This window comes from Heterocephalus glaber, unplaced genomic scaffold (genome assembly GCF_053883595.1).
Source record: "Heterocephalus glaber isolate CG9 unplaced genomic scaffold, H.glaber_assembly_v1.0 deba00001569, whole genome shotgun sequence".
In the NCBI taxonomy this organism is placed as follows: domain Eukaryota; kingdom Metazoa; phylum Chordata; class Mammalia; order Rodentia; family Bathyergidae; genus Heterocephalus; species Heterocephalus glaber.
In genome coordinates, this window is record NW_028258354.1 from 12,893,727 (window position 1) to 12,902,287 (window position 8,561).

Sequence of the window (8,561 nt, forward strand, 5' to 3'; positions counted from 1 at the left end):
GCAGAAAACTTCCCAAGCAGGGGAAAAGAGCTTGACATACAGATAAGTGAGGCATATAGGACTCTAAATAGCCTTGATCAAAAACAATCTACACATAGGCATATAATTGTTAAGATTCCAGAAACTCAACAGAAGAACAAAGTTCTCCAAGCAGTCAGAGAAAAGAAAAAAATCACATACAAAGGAAAGTACATCAGAATCACAGCAGACTTCTCAACACAAACCATCAAGGCAAGAAGAGCTTGGAGTGACATATTCCAAGGTCTGAAAGAAAACAGCCTCCAACCCAGATTGATGTAGCCTGCAAAACTATCTTTCAAAATTGAAGGAGAAATAAGATACTTTCATGACAAAGAGCACCTTAGGAACTTCATGAATACCAAACCAGCACTCCAAAGAATTTTACACAATATCCTAGGAACAGACATTGAGGATCACAACCACAGGAGGCAAAGCAGAATGAACCCATCTGGCATGACAAGAAATTAAATGGAAAGGGGGAGAACCCAACAAAAAGAAAAAGTTGTGGCAATGTCAAGTCAATATATTTCAGTTATAACCATGAACATTAATGGTCTCAATTCACCAATCAAAATAAAGAGAGTGGCAGAATGGGTCAAGAAGCAAAATCCAACAATATGCTGCATACAAGAAACACACTTAATTCAAAAGGAAACTCATAGACTGAAAGTCAAAGGGTAGAAAACAATACTCCATGTGACAGGAACCTGAAAAAAAGCAGGAGTAGCTATCCTCTTGGCAGATCAAGTACATTTCAAGCCAACACTGATTAAGAGAGATGAGGAAGGACACTACATCCTTGTAAAGGGAAGAATCCAAGAGGAAGAGATGACAATCATAAATAACTATGCACCAAACACTAGTGCACCCAACTATATAAAACAAATACTAACGGACATGAAAAGTCATATATTCAATAGTACAATTGTAGTGGGGGACCTCAACACCCCACTGTCACAAATAGATAGATCAACTAGACTAAAAATAAGTAATGAAATACTAGAACTCAATCAAACTCTTGAACAAATGAACTTAACAGATGTTTACAGAGTCTTCCACCCCACAAAATCAGAATATACATTCTTCTCAGCTGCACATGGGTCATTCTCCAAAATAGACCACATACTCACACAGAGAACATGTTTAAGTAAGTGCAAAGGAATTGACATTATCCCCTCTATATTATCAGACCATAGTGTGATGAAATTGGAGATCCATAGCAAAAGAAACTCAAAAAATTTCATAAACATGTGGAAATTGAACAACACACTTCTGAATAACCAATGGGTCACAGAGGAAATTAAAGAAGAAATCAGACAGTTCCTTCAATTAAATGACAATGACAATACAACATATCAGAATCTATGGGACACAATGAAAGCAGTCTTATGAGGGAAATTCATAGCAGTGAAGACACATATTAGGAAAACAGAACAAGCCCAATTAAACAACCTGATGCTGAACCTCAAGCTTCTAGAAAAAGAAGAACAGGACAACCCCAAAGCTCACACAAGGGAGGAAAATATAAAGATCAGAGGAGAACTCAATGCAATGGAGACTAAGAGAATGATACAAAAAAATCAATGAAGCCAAGAGTTGGTTCTTTGAAAGAATCAACAAAATTGACAAACCTTTAGCCAACCTTGTGAGAAAAAGGAAAGAAAAGGCCCAAATGCATGCAATTAGGAATGAAAAGGGTGAAATTACAACTGACCTGGCAGAAATCCAGAGGCTCATCAATACCTACTTCCAGAACCAATATACCAATAAGATGGACAATACAGAAGAAATGGACTGATTCCTAGATACACATGAATTACCAAAGGTGAATGAAGAAGACCTAAAAATTCTGAACAACCCAATATCAACCAATGAAATTGAAAACATAATTAAAAACTTATCAACTAAGAAAAGCCCAGGCCCTGATGGCTTCACTGCTGGACTCTACAAGACATTAAGAGAGGAACTGCTGCCACTACCGTTTAAACTCTTCAATGAAATTGAAAGGGAAGCAATACTCCCAAATTCATTCCTGGAAGCAAGCATCACCTTGATCCCCAAAGCAGAGAAAGACCCAAATTAAAAAGAGAACTATAGGCCACTCTCACTAATGAACATAGATGCAAAAATCCTTAATAAGATACTTGCAAACAGAATGCAGAAGATTATCAAGAAGATCATACACCCTGATCAATTGGGATTCATCCCAGGGATGCAGGGATGGTTCAATATATGAAAATCAATCAATGTAATACACTATATCAATAGAGCCAAGGTCAAAAACCATATGATTATCTCCATAGACCCAGAAAAAGCATTTGACAAAATCCAACATGCATTTATGATAAAAACCCTACAAAAAATTGGAATAGATGGTCTCTACCTCAAACTGATAGAAGCCATTTGTGAAAAACCAACAGCCAATATCATACTAAATGGTCAAAAACTGAAATCCTTCACACTCAAATCAGGAACAAGACAAGGATGTCCACTATCACCACTCTTGTTCAATATAGTTCTGGAAACATTAGCCACAGCAATTAGACAAGAGAAAGAAATAAAAGGAATAAAGATAGGAAATGAAGAAGTCAAATTGTCATTATTTGCAGATGACATGATACTCTATATAGAAGACCCAAAGAACTCCACCAAAAGTCTTCTAGACTTAATAACCAAATTCAGTCAAGTAGCTGGTCACAAGGTCAACTCACAAAAATCAATAGCTTTCCTCTACACCAATGACAGACTCACTGAGAGAGAAATAGGGCAAATAATTCCTTTCACAATAGCATCCAAAAAACTGAAACATCTAGGAATTAAGGAAAAAAATCAAAGACATCTCTGAAAACTATGGTACTCTGAAAAGAGAGATTGAAGATGATATCAGAAAATGGACAGACATCCCCTGCCCTTGGATAGGAAGGATTAATATAGTGAAAATGGCCATACTTCCAAAACTGCTCTATAGATTTAATGCAATTCCAATTGAGATCTCAGAAGCATACTTCACGGACCTTGAGAAAACAATTCAAAAATTCATTTGGAGCAAGAAGAGACCCAGAATAGCAAAAGCAATTCTAGGTAACAGAGACATGGCAGGGGGTATCACAATCCCCAACCTGCAACTCTACTACAAAGCTACTGTGATAAAAACAGCATGGTACTGGCAAAGAAACAGACCTGAGGACCAGTGGAACAGATTAGAAGATGCAGAAACAATGCCTGACACACTCAGCCATCTCATCTTCGACAAAGGAGCCAAACACCCTCACTGGAGGAAAGATAGCCTCTTTAATAAATGGTGCTGGAAAAATTGGGCTTCAACTTGCCAAAGATTAAAACTAGACCTATATCTCTCACCATGCACTAAACGAAAATCAAAATGGATTAAAGATCTAAATATTAAAATAGAAACTCTGAACCAGTTGGAACAGAGGTCAGGTAGAACTCTTGAAGACATCGGTGTAGGAAAAGATTTTATGAACAAAACCTCAGTTGCCCATGAACTAGCACAAACAATCAACAAGTGGGATCTCTTGTTATTAAAAAGCTTCTGCACAGCAAGAGAAACCACCAGCAGTGTGAAGAGACAACCCACAATGTGGGAAAAAATCTTCACCTGCTCTTCCTCAGACAAAGGTCTACTATCTCGAATCTATAAAGAACTTAAAAAGATCAGACTTCCCAAATTTAAAGACCCAGTCCAAAAATGGGCATCTGAAATGAACAGACATTTCTCAGACAAAGAAGTAGAAATAGCAAATAAATACATGAAAAAATGTTCAACATCACTGGTCATTCGAGAGATGCAAATGAAAACAACGCTGAGATCCCACTTCACTCCAGAAAGAATGGCTGCTATCATGAAATCAACCAATAACAAATGCTGGCGGGGCTGTGGGGAAAGAGGAACCCTGCTCCACTGCTGGTGGGAGTGTAGACTGGTGCAACCACTGTGGAAATCAGTATGGAGATACCTCAAAGAACTAGGACTGGAAGTCCCATTTGACCCTGCTATTCCACTGCTGGTGATCTTCCCCAAAGAATTAAAAGAATCATACCACAGTGATATATGTGCACCCATGTTCATAGTAGCACAGTTTGTAATAGCTAAAACTTGGATACAGCCCAAATTCCCATCAACTGGAGACTGGATAAAGAAAATGTGATTTTTTAATAAAATGGAGTACTACTCAGCCATAAAAAATGAGAAATTAGAGACATTTATAGCTAAGTGGATGCACATTGAGGCAATACTCTTAAGTGAAATAAATAGGACACACATGTGTAAATCCCAAATAGTTTCTCTGGTGTGAGAAACTGAAAGTGTAAATAAGGACTAAATGTATAATAGGTCATGTGAAATAAGAAGGAAAGGGGCAAAGGGGAAGGAAGTGGGAGGGCTAGGGGAAAGGATAGAAGGGAATGGGATTAATATGAGAAAATGGAAAAATAGGAACAAAATCTTTGTAAATAGGGAGGACTGGAGGGGTTGAAGGGAGGGCTGGGCAAGGGTGAAAAATAAGAACCAAGAGACTATGTAAAGGTGCAAATTTCCAATGATGAATGTCATTATATTGCATACCTAAAATGTACCAATGATTAGAATGAATAATCGATAATGTAAAATAGGAAGAAAAAGTCCAAAGGTGTAGGGCTAGCGGGAGGGGCAGGGGAAAGGAAAAAAGGGAAAGGAAAAATGCTGAGAAATGGAAAAAATGGAAATAAAGTCTTTGTAAATAGGGAAGGGTGGAGGGCGTTAAGGGAGGGCAAGGAATGGGGAAAAAATAAGAACCAAGATGCATTATATAAAGGTACAATTCCCAATGAGAAATGTAATTGTGTTGTATACCTACAATGTACCAATAAAAGAATTTAATACAAAAAAAATAATGTTATAGTACAATGAATTACTCATGCAATTATGGTGATGCTGTTGTAAATAATGCTACTGTGCTGTCAGTCCTATAAAAGTATAGCATCAGCACTTATGGTCAGCATATAATATTTGATAATGAAGCAACAGTTATTAAATTTTATTAGGCTATAACTTTTATCATTGTTTTAGAGTGTATTTCTTCTACTTATATGTAAAACAGTTTTTCTATAAAACAGTAAGGCATATTATGCAGGCAGTATCCTTGTAAATCTCATCGTTACCATATTTTTGAATTGCATTTAAAGGTCATGTTGAGTGACTGACCCATACCATCTGGATTGGTTTATGTGTACTCTAAATTAACACAGTGATCCAAGTACATTCTATGATGTTAACACTCAATGACAATGCTTAAAGATGCATTTTTGAGAATATTCCTGTCAGTAAGCAAGACACAATTATATTTAAAAGCTACTTTGAAAAACTCTTCTGCATGATATTATAATGGGGGATGCATGTCATTATATATTTGTTAAATCCCACACATTCTACAACACAAAGACTGATCTCTGACACAAACTGTTGGCTTGAGTTAATTATACTGGTTCAGTATTAACTCAGTGATATTATAACAAATGTACCACATTAATATAAGATAATAACAGGGGAAACTGGGAAAGGAATTATTGGGAAACTATTAACTTTTCACTTACATTTTCAGCAAACCTAAAGCTACTAAAAAAACTATTAGTTGAAAAAACAATTTATACGAAACAAGTTTCTCCACGAACTGATAATTATTGAAGCTGGTGATGGGTACATGCAGATTCACTATATTCCTTCTAAGTCTATAATAATAACATTTTTTAAAATGTGTTTGCTTAAACTGAGTCTCTTAATCAACCAGAAGGAGATAGTTCACAACTTCTCCAAATAACAGGAATTCACTTTAATTCATCTAGTATTTATTGATTTTTTTAATCATTAAACTTGAGAAGTTCAAGAACACTTTTGGATATGATGGAATCCTCCTTCAAAATTCTTAAATCTTATTGTAGAGGTAAGAGGACTACGTATGAAATGAACAACCCTAGAAAACTTCATGCTGGAGAATTTATATCCATGGCACAAAACGAAAGTTTTTAGGAAAAAGTCTGAAGAAACTAAATAAAATTTCTACCAATAAACCAGGAAGTTCTGAATATCTGAATGTTAGGAGTTCTGCCAGTAAGAACATATGGATTTTTGACCAATTTGGAGACATAGGTTGTCACATTCTTTTCAGCCCAGATTTCTATTTTTTAATTTCAAAGAAAAGGAGAGATGATGCTAAAACCATACATTAAGACCTCATTCTTAAGAAAGAAAGAAGGAAAAGATGAAGCACTGTTAAAGTACACCTTAAGGACACAGCTGGGCCTGAAGTTGGGCTAGATGATATCTTCTGAGCAGAGAACAGTGCTGAGCATCAAACTGCCAACAAATGCTCCTTCACAGGGTCACCAGACTTAAGAATGTTAGTATGAGCTTTGGAAGAGTTCAGATAAGAAAACAGTTTTGTTTTAGGCTAGTTTTGTTTATGTGAATACATACTTTACAGATTTACTTTGTTCCTTTTTAAAGTGGTTGAGATTTTAGAGTACTTACGATAAATTTTGCCTTCTTGGAAAATTAAATGATAGTTCTGCATAAAAGTTTAATGTTGATTGTCACAGAATTTACATAAGTGATTTATCAAAAAGGATTGTGCTTTTAGAGTTTCACAGAGAAATGCTGAAATTATAACTCCTTGGAACATAGAGCATTTGGGACTCTGTGCAGGACTATTTGTTATCCTAAAATTAGGTCTCAAAATCAAATTTCCTGAAAAAGTGTCGAAGGGATTGTAAATTTCAAATTGTGGCAGCTTTCACAGCACACAGGTACATTGTGATGGCTTTTAATTTAGATCATGGAAAAGGAGAATAGAGATTTGAACCTAATCTCTTCTCTCTGTCTCTCTGTCTCTCTCTCTCTGTCTCTCCCCCCTTTCTCTCTCCCTCCCTCCCTCCCTCCCTCCCTCTCTCTCTCTCTCTCTCTCTCTGCTATGAAGTCCTTTGAATAATAAGTGAAATCTTGGAAGAATAATACAGAAGATGTCTAGTCTGCAATTTCCTTCCCTGACTTCTCATGGGAGTTTTAAATCATTCTCTATGCTACTAATTGCTTCCAATTCCTAGAAATTTCTTTGGTTTTAAGAAATAAATCCAGGAAACCACTGCCTCAGTCTAGAGGGAAGAAAGCAAGGTATGTGTGCAAAGTACACTTTTAAACACAGATGCAGCAGCAGTCACTGAGAACACAGGCACCGTGATTGATGTTCACCTACCCTGATTCCTGTGACCACTCTGCCAAAGAGCTACTTCTATTTTCAGGGGTGGTGGTGCTGCTGGCAGGGGCCCACACCAGCTACACGAACTGCTGTGCTCCTGCTGCTGCTGTTTGGTGGCACTCAATCTGTAAAGTGCTAAGGACACACAGCTAGTATGTGGCTAAGGGTTTAACTCCTCCACCTGGCCCCAAAGCCCAGCTTCTTATCATGACGCTTGCATAGTTTTAGTTTGAACATCACACTCTGGGTCAATAATTTCAACACAGGAGAAAAGGTTAAATTTTTTGTTCTGTTTCTTTAAGACATTATAGTTATTATAATGGCAGACGGTAAAATGTGCAAATTAAACTCTAGAAGAAATCTTTGGCCTATCCCACAGTTTTGCTCAAGGACAGCTCTTCTTTTAAAACTCATATTATTAGGTATGATTATAATTTCTTATCCAGTTCCACCAGATTTCTATAAAACTGCTATAAATTACAAGATTATTTTTTAAAAGTAAAAAGCCTACTTCTTACTGTTAAGATCCCTAAAGTATACACACCATTATGTCAAGAATATGAAAATTGCAGTGTCTCGAGATAAGCTGGAGGGAGCATCAGGTAAACACAATCAAAACTCCTGGGAACAGAAATTGAAACCATTGATTTCATAAAGCTAACTGGATTATGCTGAACCTTGATTCCTCACCAAATAAAAAATGGACAAAATGTGGAGACTTTCCCAAAGTCACAGGCAGAATGCCTATCAAGTGGTAATAAATGACAGACCTCTTTGCTTTGCTCTCTGATGTGACCCAAGTACCTGGAACAATACCTACCACATAACAGGCACTCAATAAATATTTGTTGAATTTTTTAAAAAAGGGGTAACCAAAAAGAGTTGCAAGAAGATCAGCCAAATGGTACACATTTTCCTGACAAAAAGTGCCACTTGGGGTTTGATGAGCTTTATAAATACTGTAACACTGAGGATCGCTCCTCTAGTCCTGAACGCTTAATGCTTAAAGTTGAAATCCCTTCTTTCATGTTTTCTTCTTATGGCTAAATAGAGAGATAAGGTTTTGTTGGATATTTTCTGAATGGTTTTCCATAGCATATGTTTCTCTGTAGGAGGTGGTGGCTGCATTGGTAAGAAGTTGCCCTCTTGAATCCAGATCTGGCAATTCTAAAAGGCAGTTTCAATTTTAGCAGGTAACCAGTCAGCTGCAAAGCTGTGTCAGCTGTGGATGCAGTCACCTGAGGCTTAACCAAGCTACAGGATCTGTTTCAAAATTCATTCATATGGCAG